General features: G+C 33.9%; 1 protein-coding gene across 5 annotated transcripts in view; it reads right to left on the bottom strand.

Annotated features, from left to right (window-relative positions):
- The window catches only part of LOC137644929 (uncharacterized), a 592257-nt gene that overhangs the window by 279140 nt on the left and 298117 nt on the right, over positions 1-15000 (bottom strand). The window lies entirely within an intron of this gene.

Raw genomic sequence — 15000 nt, 5'->3', positions numbered from 1 at the left:
CCAATTTTAACTAGACCTCTATTAAGATATTCAGCAACCCCAGATCTACATTCAGGAGATGGAAATGAGGCAAAGAGAGTAACATCATCTGCATATGCAACGAGCTTGTTTTCTAAGCCAAACCACATTATCATGTACATAGTATGAAAAGTAATGGGGCAAGAACATTACCCTGAGGAACACCAGATATCACATTCCTATGCTAACTATGATGTCCATCAATAATTACTCGTTGCAATCTATAATTTAAAAATTCAATAGTGATGCTATGAAAAGACGCACCCCCCATACTGATCGACTTTGAAGACTAAGGCCTCATGATTAACACGGTCAAAGGCAGCAATATAATGAAGGTGAATAATACTAACTTCCAGACCACAATCAAGGGATTGTTGCACAACATTTGAGATCGTGAGAAGGGCATCACATGGTCCAAGGCCTTTGCGAAAGTCAAATTGAAAACTATGGAACAGATAATCCCTTTCAGCATACATATTTAGATGTTTCGCCAAAAGACGTCCAAAAACTTTACATAATATTGGAGTTATGGAAATTGGGCAGTAAACAACATGGCTAGAGCTACCACAAACACATTTATCTAATGGAGAAACATTACCAATTCTCCAATAAATACAATAAATAACTTTTCCTTAACTTCCGGAAAATAACAAATAACCCAGGAGGTGAGAAATCAGCTGTCTTGCTAAAGACATTTTGATTGATTGATCTGGTATAAAAGATGGCATCACAACTACGATAGTCAAACAACGTCTCTGGGACCCAAACGAAGCATTAAAAACGCTTAAAAATTTTAATCGAGGATGAAATTCCTCGGAATGAGGGTAAACCCCCCCCCCCTTCACAAGGCTAGAACTGAAGGGTCCTAGAAGTCCTTTTAAGCTTACTGAACCGATTAAGATATTGGCTGAATTTTCGATAACACAAATTCCAGTCGAGCCATATCCCTTCACCCTTCGTCCATGATAGAAAAGGGGTTGACAAACAATATAGGGTTATAAGAGGGGAACTCATGCCTCTTTAAGGGAGAGATGGAGACTTTCTAGCAAAAATATACCGTAATCATAATGTGAGGTTTATTTGTAAAATATTGCATGTGATGTTAAAATGTTTTTTTTTTTTTTTTTTTTTTTTTTTTAAATAAGTCGATGCATAATAAAATATAGATAGAAAACGGCGCGCAAGAGAGAGTTAAATTAGACTTTGAAGAGACTGGATCTGTACCAAAATCACGAATTCCCATCTAATCTAGGGCAATTCCATATTTTGAAACTATCTTTCATATTAGGGAATACATGAGGTAAATAACGAGAAAGTGATGACCGAAGATGAAATTTCTTAGTAGTTGAAAGAAAGAATAAAATCGGTTTGGAGAGAGAGAGAGAGAGAGAGAGAGAGAGAGAGAGAGAGAGAGAGAGAGAGAGAGAGAGACATTTGCTTGGTAGAGGATGAAAAAGCATTTATTAACTTTTTTATTACATTATCTTCAACAATCTTTGTAAGTTTTAATTACAAGTTTTTTTTTTATGCTGTGTCAAAAGCAATAGCAAATGGAGCTGTAGGTACACACACACACATATATATATATATATATATATATATATATATATATATATATATATATATATATATATATATATATATATATATATATATATATATACATATGTATATATATATACATATATATATACATATATGTATATATATATACATACATATGTATATATATACATATATATACATATATGTATATATATATACATATATATATATATGCATATATATATGCATATATATATATATGCATATATATATATATATATATATATATATATATATATATATATATATATATATAATGTATATATATACATATATATACATATATATATATATATATGCATATATATACATATATATATATATATATATATATATATATATATATATATATATATATATATATGTATATATGTAATGATTAGAATAGTAATATTACATGTTTAAAACAAATGACGTAATATGTCATGTTGGTTGGAAGAGCTGGCCGTGAGATTTGCTATGGTCAACTCAAATTGTGTACAGGATGTAAGATGCTAAGTTGTCATTCTTTCTTAGTGTCAACACATTAACTCTTCGTGTGAAAGTTTGTGACGTCACCGGATGCAGGTGTCTTCCGATTCCGTCACTTATCCAAATTAAAGCAAGTGTACGATTTTTGGGATATCAGTAATTTGTTCAGTTCTTATCTAAACTTCACCAGAATTGGTCATGTGGACCAACACAGCTTCCTCCAGTGATGGAGATGTTTAACTCAGTTGTTTATATACAATAAAACTTAAAAACCACCAAGATGTGTTCAATAAACCATCTAAATACATCTGAAAACAACTCATACTCAAATGTGTGCTTAAGACAGTAGCACACCAATAAATGGTGGCAGCGCTTAAACTCAAAGACAGCGGTTAAACTCTAAGAATTAGAGAAATATCTTCAAGACTTCAAAATAAATAGCTGTAAAACCAGAGATATATCTTCAAGACTTCAACATAAAAGCTGTAATACCTGATAAAGATCTTCAAGAACTCAGAACTATCTACAAGAATCTACAATTTTGACTAAGTCCAACGAAAATGCTAACACCAACATATGTTAGTATACAAATAGAATCTTCAATCAACATCCTAGGAAACCCAAGGACTGGCATTCAACTATTGCAAAACATATCCAGGAAGACCTACATTCTACAAGAAACTAGAACGAGACATCGCTAACAAAACATCAAGAGAGAGAGAGAGAGAGAGACGACTCGACTTCATATATAAGCTAAGTACAAAGATTTTGTATTCATTTCAGTTTGTGCAGTGAAGTGTAGTTATCACAAGTCGTTAGTCAATTATTACTGGGGTGAGTGAATTCCTAAACTTTGTTATAAGAAACTCCGAATTCTCATTTAGAATTTTTCTTTCTTTGTGCGAATTCTCATTTTGAATTTTTCTTTCTTTGTGCTAATTCCTTTTTCTTTCATAAACTCTTGGGGGGAAATGTATTGGGATTAGTAACATTGTTGGGGGAATTTTATTATACATATGCGTTTACGCAGTGGGCGTCTGTACTCATATAGATATTTTGATAGGATTGAAAGGGGTCAAAGAGATAGAAAAAAAAAGAATACAGCAGTCATGGCTCCTCCTGTCAGCCCTACCCCTGGACCTAGTGGTGTAGGCCAGGCTAATCCTCCTCCAATTGTGACGCTTGTAAATGCCAGGTCAGCAATCCTTCCTTTTCAAGGCCGTGTCAACGGGTTCTTGCCACAAAATGTGGAGTCATGGATTTCATCCGTTGATGCCCATTTAAATGCCAAACAAATCGTAGATCCTTTTGTACAATTACAAGAAGCTAAAAGTTTTATAGATTTTTCTAAGGGGGATGCGAGTGCGTATTTAAGAGGTGTTTCATTTCAGGAAGCAGTTACTTGGGATGATTTCAAAGTTAGGTTACGCCGATCTATGGGGGTGAAGAAGCTTTGGATGTAGTGTTAACGTTACGAAATACACTTAATCAAGCCACTATGAATCGGCTTAATGTTGTTGAGAGAGCAGCTCTCATAGCTGATAGGCTTAACGAATATCAGGACATTTTAGGTAATTCCACTTGGGTTACTAACGATAATATCTCCGTGAAAGATTTTTTACGATTAATGTATTTAACTTGCATGACACTTATGTTGCCTGAAGCTTTAGTGCGGTGCTTTGATAAGAAGTTAATGCCTGCAAGTACGGAATTGGATGTCTATAAACAGATAAAGAAGCACATGTCCAAGTGTCCAGATCTCGATCCCGTGTTAACTCAAGTTTTTGCTAAGAATGAAACAAAACCACAAACAGTGAACGTAATTAATAATCCAGTAGCGGGAGTGACGTGTTACAACTGCAAACGTCAAGGTCACATAAGCGCAGACTGTAGAACGAAATTTTGTTCAGTTCACAACACAGGATCACATTCTTATAGTCAATGTTACGCGCGTAAGACACAACAATATCCTAGAAATACACAGTCAATTCCACAGTCAGTTCCATATGGAAATAAAAAGAAAAATCCTCATTTTAACAATAAGAAGAAACAACAAAATGTCAATGCAGTTCAGAGTCCGAAACAAACAAACACTTCTTCAAATATCGCTGAGCCTGGGCCGTCAAACCAGACCTCGCAAAGTCAGCCTAATTTTCAGAATGTGCAGAGTAAAGCAAATACCACATAGTTAACTCTAGAGGGGAAGAGAGTGATGTTGGGTCAAGGTCATTTATGTCAACATCAATAGTATTGAATAATCAATTTAATGTTTTATCAGATAATTGTGAGACAATAGATTTTCCTATGAAACACACAGCCGAATTAAGTAAAACAGTGCATGCTCCCGTAGATTTGCAACGAATTCATACAATAATAAGCCAAAATGAGTTACGGCCAACCTTATATGCTGTAAATTTAGAACACAAATCCTTTACGTTATTTTTTGACTCTGGTAGTCCACGTAATATTATGGATTTGAAGACGCATCATTTGTTGTTTTCGAACTTTCCGATTGAAAAATCAGGAATCAGACTTTCAGGTATAGGAAATAATGAATTAAACGTCATAGGCATAACTCATATTCAGTTCAGAGTCGGTAATCGCACGTTTGCCGATACATTTGTTGTTGTGAAAAACATTAATATGTATCCAGCTGTAATTATAGGATACCCATCTATGGGAAATCAAAACATTATCTTAGCTCCTGCAAAGCACGGCGTGTATATCAAAGGGAAATTCTATAAGTCTTCTAATACTTTAAAGTCAGTTTTGGATAAAAAGGAGACGACAAATGTAACCGTAACGTACGTTGAAGAACCAATAACTTGTCTCACTAGTAAAGAAATAATACACGCGACCCAGCAGAATTCTCGTTCACCCGTAATATCATCTTGCACGCAATATATCGAACCAAACATACCTTCGAATTTAATAGTGCAAATAAAGAAAACACTACCGGGATCTGAAATATTAATCCTTTCCGATACTTTGAAAACCAACGGATTGTCTGTCACACAAGCTATTTATACAGTAGGCTCACATCAGCAATGTAATATCGAAGTCTGTAATCATTTAAATAACACTTTAGTAATTCACAAAAATCAACATATCTTGGATGTAGAAGTTTATAAACATCGTATTCTTACCGTTGCTGAAATCAATCACTCTCAATCAGTTGCGGATGAATCCCTTTTACGATCTATTAAAAATAAAATCAGTAAGGACATTCAAGACGAAGAAATTCAGCAGAAAATTTTTGAACTTTTAAATAAATATACAGATGTCTTTTCCACTACGGATGGATCCTTAGGGAAAACAGATGTGATCGAGCATCAAATAAGGTTAAAAGACAAACAGAAAATTATATATGTACCCTCGTACAGACTCCCTATGAAATTCCAGAATGAAATAAATGATGAAGTAGGTAAAATGTTAGAGGAAGGAGTCATTAGAAAATCAAATAGCCCTTATAATTTTCCTTTAATAGTTGTACCGAAAAAAGATCGAACATGGCGTATCTGCGTCGACTTTCGTCGTCTAAACGAGGAAACGATCCCTGATCGATTCCCAGTGCCATGTACTGACGATATTTTGTCTTTGTTAGGTCAGAATAAATATTTTACCAGTTTGGACTTACTTAAAGGCTTTCACCAGATATCATTAGAAGAAGATAGTATCCCATACACAGCCTTCAGCACAGCCAGGGGACATTATGAATTTTTACGGATGCCTTTTGGTTTACGTTGTGCTCCTATAACATTTACAAGAATGATTAACATAGTGTTTGGAGACTTGTTAGGGGATATATTGCATGCCTATATGGATGATCTTGTAATCTTTTCCAACACCTTAGAGGAACATCTACGTAAGTTAGAACTAGTACTACAGAGATTAAGACAACATAACTTAAGGGTAAAGATTAGTAAGTGTGAATTTTTCAAAACAGAATTAATATATTTGGGTTTCATGGTGTCAAGCCAAGGTCTTAAAGTAGTCCATGATAAGGTGTCGGCTATACGTAATTTTCCCATACCTACTAATGTCAAGGGAATACAGCAATTTCTGGGTTGTAGTGGATATTACAGGCGTTTTATACGCAACTATTCAATAATAGCCGCTCCTTTAACTGATCTTACGAAGAAGGGCGTAGATTTCATATGGTCTGAGCAACATCAACAGGCGTTTAATACTTTGAAAGATGAACTGTGTAGTTCTCCTATCTTAAAATTTCCTGACTTCGGTAAGGAATTCTTCATTGCAACAGACGCCTCAGACTTAGGAGTGGGAGGGGTATTGCTTCAGCAATATGATAAACAGTTTTTCCCGTTAGCTTTCTATTCTCGAAAATTGAGAACTTCCGAAAGTAAATATGCAGTAATAGACAAGGAAGGACTAGCTATTGTTAATTCGCTAGTGCATTTTAAGTTCATAATTTACGGTTATCCCGTTAAGGTTCTTACTGACCATAAACCACTAACAGAGTTCTTTAAAGGCTTCAATCACAGCCCTAAACGAACTCGGTGGCATTTAATCATTCAAGATTTTGGCGCAAGAATCGGGTATTTACCTGGGAAAGCAAATATCATTGCGGATGCATTATCACGCAACCCCGTGTCATCTTGTACGGAGTCTTTAGCTGAATTAATAGATATATCAACATCCATGCCTATTGTAAAAACAATATCTGAACAAGAAGATTTAGGCTGGAGTGCTGAATTGTTACAGACTGAGCAAAGAAAAGATCAGAAAATAGAAACAATTATAAATGCTTTGAAAGGCAATCATAAAGAAAAAGAATATATAAAGTATAAGCAGCAGAATTATGTAATCAAAGATAATATTCTGTGTAGAACTGTGACAAGGAAAACCCGCAATACACCACATATAACTAACGACCAGGTAGTAGTACCAAACTCACTTGTTTCCACTGTCCTGAATTGGTTGCATTCAAATCCATTACATGGACACCCTGGGTTCTCATTAATGTCACAGAAAGCCAAATCATTGTTTTATTGGCATACAATGCTTACAGATATAAAAAGACACATAGCTAATTGTCGCACATGTCAGGAAAACAAAGGGCATACGAAAACACCTGTTAGCTTAGGAGCTTATCCTGTTCCCAATCAACCCTTTGAAAGAATACATTTAGATTTGTTAACAGGATTTTACGAGTCAGACAGAGGGAATAAGCACCTCTTAGTAATTATAGATGCTTTAACTCGATATACAGAACTAATAGCGCTTAAAACTAAAACTGCGATTGAATGCGCTAGGAAGTTTTACGAGTGTTACATTTGTAAACATGGAATTCCACACATGATAATCTCAGACTCGGGTGGTGAATTTAATAATCACTTTCTTATCTCATTGTGTGAATTCCTCAACATAAAGAAGGTTAATACCATGATATATCACCCAGAGTCTAATGGGCTAGTGGAAAGAGCAAATAGGAAGATATTAAATATATTAAGGGTAACACTAGGGGGATCAGACCCCAACTGGGATATTGCAATACCGGCGGCACTGAGTACTCTGAATCATTCATATCATATATCAATTAAAATGTCACCGCATGAAGCATTGTATGGTACCCCAGTTAGAACACCTTTCCATGTATTAACGCCTACAACTAATCTATCAAATCCTTTAAAAGAATGTATAAATGCAAGTATAAGTCGATATGATATCCTTCGAAAGAATTTAGAAGAATCACAAATCATAATGAAAAGGAATCATGATAAAATAGCGAAACCAACTAAAACATATACCGTGGGTGATAACATCTATATTCAAATCAATGTCAGAAAAGGGCTCAACTATAAACTAACACCTAAGTTTGAAGGCCCATTTAACATTTTGGAAATATTAACGGCCAATAGGTTTAGAATTCAAAACGTAGCCCAACCCACGGATGAGAGAATAGTACCATTGTCTCACATAAGAAATTAAAAAGAAGTGAGGAAAAATTTTTAATTTTGTAACTAAAAAGTTTTCTTTTTAATACAGGAGTAATTACATATATTTTTTCTCGTTACAGGTTTCCAAGATGAATTTTTTGTTGTTGGGAGTGATATTGTTCGCTCAGACATTTTTTTCGTATGGGATGAGTTCTAAGACTAAGAATATATATTTTAAATATGGCAATATAGTTGAAAGACAAGAAGACATTTTTATTACATCAACCAACGTAATTGTCGAAGTGCATATGCAAGCAATTTTTCTTCAAGAGAATGATGTCACTAGCTTAAGAACCGCCATTTCAAGGTTTTCTGCATCATTGGATGAGTTGCATAGGAGACATTTTCATTTGACTACTAAGAGTTTGCTTGGATCAACATTTAAAGTTGCAGAGATGCTATCTGATGACTTAAAAAATAAGACTGGAGAGACAGGATCTTTGGCTTATGACCTTTTGATGTGGACTGTAGGACACGAACAAAAAGAAAGACGGAATCCGTTCATTTATGCTGCATTAAGCATCTTTGGGTCTGTTGCAAGTTTAGGTTTAGGACTTTCCAATCGTCTTAAAATTAGTAATCAAAATAAGAAAATTGAGTTCTTGACTCATAAAGATGAATTGATTATGTCAGAACTAAGGGATCAGTTAGCTTCAATCAATAAAATTATGGATTTGTTAAATGAACATTCAGATAATATCGTTCAAATTATGGAAGTACAGGATTTGTTAGCAACATTAACGTATTATGATTCAAAGATAGATCACATACATAACAGAATTGCACATTTCATTGAGAAATCCAAGGATTATGTAGAAGCTATCACGTTAGCAACTAAAGGTGTATTGTCGCCCCATTTGTTGCCTATACGTTACTTAAAATTAGTTCTGGAGAACACTAGGGATAAACTAGGCTATGTTCCTTTGTTAGACGAACATAGGTTAGAATTTTATTACAGCCTAATTACAGTAAACGTAGATAATAACAAGGTTAGGATTACAATTCCCTTTGATTCTTCTGATGCCTGGCAATCTTACAGGATATCACCATTTCCGACTTTCATGACGAATCACTCAAATCCAGTAATATCCAGTTTGACAGGACACGTATTGATTTCCCCAGACAAGGAAACATATACGGTCATTAAAGACTTAAATCAATTAACTCACTGTTCAGACGCAATGGATAGAAAAATATGTACAGCTGACTCATTTGAATTCCGTAAAAACTTGATGGATTCATGCGAGTTAGGTATAGTGCTAGACGGTGCTCTCTCCCATACAAGTGAAAATTGTCTGGATAAGCTTTATCCCTTTGACAATAAAGAATTCAATTGCAGACTAAATAATGGCTCGTGGATACGATACGACAAGGACGGCTTCAATATATCATGCCCTGACGGATCCACATCATTTAACCACATCTTCGTCGCAGCAGATGGCTGTATCGGGACTTCCCCGAATTCCATGGTGACTGGCCTACGGACAATCATCAGAGAACGTGCTTACTTCGCGAACTTCACGTGGACCTCTACAACGCCCGCACTTCCTCTCCCCTATAAAGGAAGTGTGGCGAAACACTTAATGAAACTTACCGAAAAGGACCACCTGTCGCCGACTTACACAGAGATTCTTCAACCTATATTACTAGCAGGTTTATTTGGAACGGCGTTAATTTTTATCGCCGTGAACATCCTTGTTTGGCGTAGGTTACGGCACAGCAAGCAGCTACAAAGGAACGAGTTGAATAGCCCTGACAATACCCCTTACCTGATACAATTCAAAGCTGTATGAGTGGCCACCTCATTCGCTAAGGGAGTAATTTGTCAGGATGATGTTTGTATGAAAAGCTGACTAGTACGCTAGTAATATGTAATTAAAGAAATTCTCTACATTTGCATTGTTAAAATACATTTAAAAAAACATTTAAAAAAATAAATAAAATAAAAAAAAGATATAAATCATTTTTTCTCTCGGCATCTAATAAAAATATATCAGCCGGAATGTTAAAAAAGAAAAGAGAAAAAAAAAAAGAAAAAAATATAAGATATATAACAGAATCTATGGGCGTCTAATAAAATGTATCAGCCCTATATATAAATATATATATATATATATATGTACGAAACCGTGGTACGTGTACGTACCAGGAATTCGTATTTGTGCACTGAATATTGAGTATCTTGTTTCTGACAAAGGTAACAATTATTCTTTATCAAGTTACCGAATCATTTGTAAGTCAGAATTTGTTTTGTTTTTTGGTACCATGTAATCATTTGCTAGCAATGTACCATATATGTGATCTTGGTTTTATCATGCATTTTTCTTTTTGCTTTGGTAATATCTTTTTTGTATGCATTATTGTTGTTAGTTTTGATGTGCCTATTTGGACATTCGTCCTCAGTTGGATATAGCTAGTTTGGACAATGAATGATACGTATGTCCAGTCACACCTAATAACCATGTTTCGGCTTGTTGTTAAATTTTTGTAAAAAAAAAAATTGAGATAGCTGGCCGAGCATATGTAATGATTAGAATAGTAATATTACATGTTTAAAACAAATGACGTAATATGTCATGTTGGTTGGAAGAGCTGGCCGTGAGATTTGCTATGGTCAACTCAAATTGTGTACAGGATGTAAGATGCTAAGTTGTCATTCTTTCTTAGTGTCAACACATTAACTCTTCGTGTGAAAGTTTGTGACGTCACCGGATGCAGGTGTCTTCCGATTCCGTCACTTATCCAAATTAAAGCAAGTGTACGATTTTTGGGATATCAGTAATTTGTTCAGTTCTTATCTAAACTTCACCAGAATTGGTCATGTGGACCAACACAGCTTCCTCCAGTGATGGAGATGTTTAACTCAGTTGTTTATATACAATAAAACTTAAAAACCACCAAGATGTGTTCAATAAACCATCTAAATACATCTGAAAACAACTCATACTCAAATGTGTGCTTAAGACAGTAGCACACCAATATATATATACATATGTATATATATACATATATATATATGTATATATATATATATATATATATATATATATATATATATATATATATATATATATATATATATATATATATATATATATATATATATATATGTGTGTGTGTGTGTGTGTGTGTGTGTGTGTGTGTGTGTGTGTGTGTACGTAAAAAACTAAGATAATGAAAAATATGCGATGATTTTTTTATGGTCTAAATATGACTTCTTTTATGTAAAGAATTTCAGGGATAAATACAATTTTGAATTATATCCTTCAATAGTTTTCTTTGTATGGATATTTTCTTCGGAAGATTCTACAGATGGCCAGTGAAGACCTCTGATCGCCTGTTTGTTTGTGGTGATTAACAAGTCTACCTTGAAGTTTACAATAGTTGTTCCTAAGGAGTCTTTAAGTTCTTACTGCCAAGACTATCACTAAGCACTAACACTATATTATGTCTAAATTAACTAAAAATTGAAGTCACATATAAATGCTCTTGCGAGATAGCTCTTCAACAAGCGTGTATGATTTCGGTTCAGCACCAAAATAACAATGATATTAGGTAATTAGTGTAAGAAAATAAAATGTACTATAAAACCTTCAATGATACGCCACACAAGAGTTTTTATTAGACAGGTGTTTTCCTTACATAGATATCTCTTGTTTTTGGCACGTGTCGTAAATAATTTTCAAACATGTAACATTTGGCAATTGCCCATTGCAACCGTGTTTTCCACATTGATTTCTAATGACATTTCTTCCATTTTACAATAAGTATAAATACTCTTTGTATAAATTTTCTTGTATTGCCTAAACTGAAATGTCATACCAAATCTACCTTGGACCTTCTTTCAGCCATTGAAGTTTTGTAGAAAGAAAATTTTCGTTAACTAGAAATGTTTTTCCGTACTAACTTCTACATTCAAACTTCAAGACGAGTAAGTTAATTAATTTCATTGGATAAAAGTTTTCGAAGTCTCCGTTTTATAAGCCAGTTATCCATCTTCTCCCTTACTACGACTCCCGCAGATCTGATAACTCTCCACTTTTACAAAATGACTCAAAGAACTGTTTTTGAGTTCCCCCAAACGTTTCCCCTCAGAATGTTGTCGTCTGAATATGATATATTACGACGCTGCTTTTTGTATCTTGCCAGTTCGTCCTCTTTGTTATTTCCATAAGGACTCACCTCGACCAAGGAAGAACGCATTTTAATGCGGCCTGAATAAGACTCTTGTTTCCACAATCAAAATTACAGTTATTTTGAAGTATGCTAGCTATTGGTGATATGAATTATAGATACTTAAGGTTTGCGTATTATTTGAGAAGCTGCAAGACCTATTCATTCCAATATCTCTTATACTGAAGACATGAGCGTTCACATATCCCAAATTCCTGCCTTTCCAAAAGATCACCTATACAGATTAAGATCTCTTCTAAATCTTGGTAATATCTTTATAAAAGTCCAATTAAATTTTTGTGTAATCCATCTAAGAAGATAAAAACAAAGTGAAGTAACAAACTCCATATTGGAATTATTATGGATCTTGAAATGATGTTCTTCAGTTTACTTCATAACAATCGCACTAAATGACATTAGCTGTAGTTTTAATGTATATCTTAATTGTCTACCTGAAATTACCGAAAGTGAACATAGACTTAACCTTGCATTATCAGTATAGAGGTTTACAAAAGAAAGAAACAATTTAGCACTGTTTGCGATTACCGAAGGGTTCTAATTTCATGACTGGCTCCAGATTTAAGTATCTTTTCGAATTTGGAACGAACCAGTCTCTGTTTCCATTACCTCAAGCACAAGAATATATTAAGCCAAATTTTTAGCTTTAACTTGACAAATTATTCGTTCCAGAAAAAACTTGAAGGATGCAAGAGACTTAAGTGAGGAGGAAAGTTTATACTCTAGCCAGGAAAGAAATTAATTTTCGAAACTGAATTAGTTTTCAGCTTTGTCTATAGATGTTATCTAAGCCGCATAGGTGAAAATAGCCTAAAGATACATGGAAAAAAAAAATCACCCATTTCCGCATATTATAAACATACGAGTAGAATGAAACCCTTCCATTGATCGGCATTCAAGAAATTCTCACTTGTTTTATAAGGATTTATTAATATATTTCATTGTATGGCAGTGGAATGGAAGCCTAATTGTATTGCAACGTACCTGATGGTTCAAGAAAAAATAAGTTTTCTTCTTATTTTTCATCCTTAGCAACATTTGGATAGGATGTGTTGTTTAGAGGCTTGTTGAAGAACAATAAAAACCTCTATACTGTATTTTATTTTGTTGGGATTAGTCGGTAGCAGGTGATAAATAAATTTCAGCTTAAAATTTACCATGCTTTCAGTAAAAAAAAAAATATAAAAAAAAATAAGCTCAAGAGAAAACAAGATAAAAACGAAAGATTTGCTATATGTCAAAAACACCATTTCAGGGAAAACATTAATACCTAAATGCCTGTTTTCCGAAATAAATCGATATTTCTTACAGACTTTCTCTCTGCTTTGACTTCTGTCTTTAAAGAGCTTTTGGTTTGATAATTTTTTCCCTGACCTGACTACACCAGATGAAAACAAATTCTAAAACATTAATCAATTAGAAGAATTATAAAACTATATTCCAACAATAACTTCCTTAACATAACTTATGAAAAGAAATAATACTTTGTAGCCTGACATATTGAAAACGCAATTATTGGTACATATTAAGAGTTTACCCGTAATATCATCCTTATAATAAAATACAGGGAAAAACGAAGATACAATAACACATTTTGCCAAGATAACCTAACCGAAACTATTTTCTATTTTCTTTAAGCCAACACTACCTTTACTACACACTTGAACACAATCTATATATTCTCTGTGAAGGCATTCATCCTTTATTTCAAATACTACGAAAAGCAAAGGCGGAAATATATTTCCTTCTGAAAGTCATTCGTAGAGGAAATGGAAAACCGCAAAAATTAGACGTGCATGACTCATGTGAAGAAAATATAGCTCGTTTTGTCGAGGTCGTAAGCTCATTTTATCAATCCTATAAAGTAAAAATAACAATTATAAAAATGACGATAATCCCAAGGTCATACAATTATTTCTTGTTATTTTCAAGATGGAAAAAAATACGAGAGTTCACTGGAACAACCGGTAGCCTACATTATTTTTTTTTTCGGAGATGTAAGGTTAAATATCTTGGGATATATTTTGTCCTTATTAATTTAGAACATTAAAATAGTTCTGGGCCTCTGTGAAAGAAAATTATAGAAATAATAATGAACACATGTGGAGATATTCATTTAAATATGAAAGGAACGGGCAATGTGGTTCATAAAAAGTATAATACAAGAACTCGGTGTAGTAATACTATTTTCAGAGGGAAATAAGACAAGAGTCAGTGCTCTATTTATCGTCTAACTGCAAAATTCAAACCGAGTCGCTTGTGTAAATACCTTTCACAACAAAAGGCTATTCACAACTGTACAGACTACCTATATAAGATTAGCATGCATCTCGCAAGCATACAGTACTTGTTTCCTGGCCATTAATATCCTCCAATATCCCAAAAATGGTCCATTACATACAAATATCCCTTTCTCACTGCCCTTTCCTTCCTTCTAACATTGATGAATTCTACATTCTTACAGAAACCAGTCGTCCCTTAATCTTGCATCCTTTTTGGAAATTCCTTCCACTTCCTCGAATTGCACATTTGAATACATATTTTTTTGAAATAAAAAAAAAATTATTGCCGAAAATGTACCTCTTTTAATAATCATATTATCAAAACAATTCATTTTCAGTTCTTCCAAGCAATCTACAGTAGACTAGTTTCCAAGAAAAAAATTTTTCTCTCTCACCAACTTCGTATTTAAATTACCCAGAACTAGGTAGTATGTTGGCCAGTGCACCAGCCACCCGTTGAGATACTACCAGTA

Source organism: Palaemon carinicauda, chromosome 8 (assembly GCF_036898095.1).
Source record: "Palaemon carinicauda isolate YSFRI2023 chromosome 8, ASM3689809v2, whole genome shotgun sequence".
Lineage (NCBI taxonomy): Eukaryota > Metazoa > Arthropoda > Malacostraca > Decapoda > Palaemonidae > Palaemon > Palaemon carinicauda.
The sequence above is the reverse complement of the archived record's forward strand: the minus strand, read 5'-3'. Positions and strand labels throughout refer to the sequence as shown.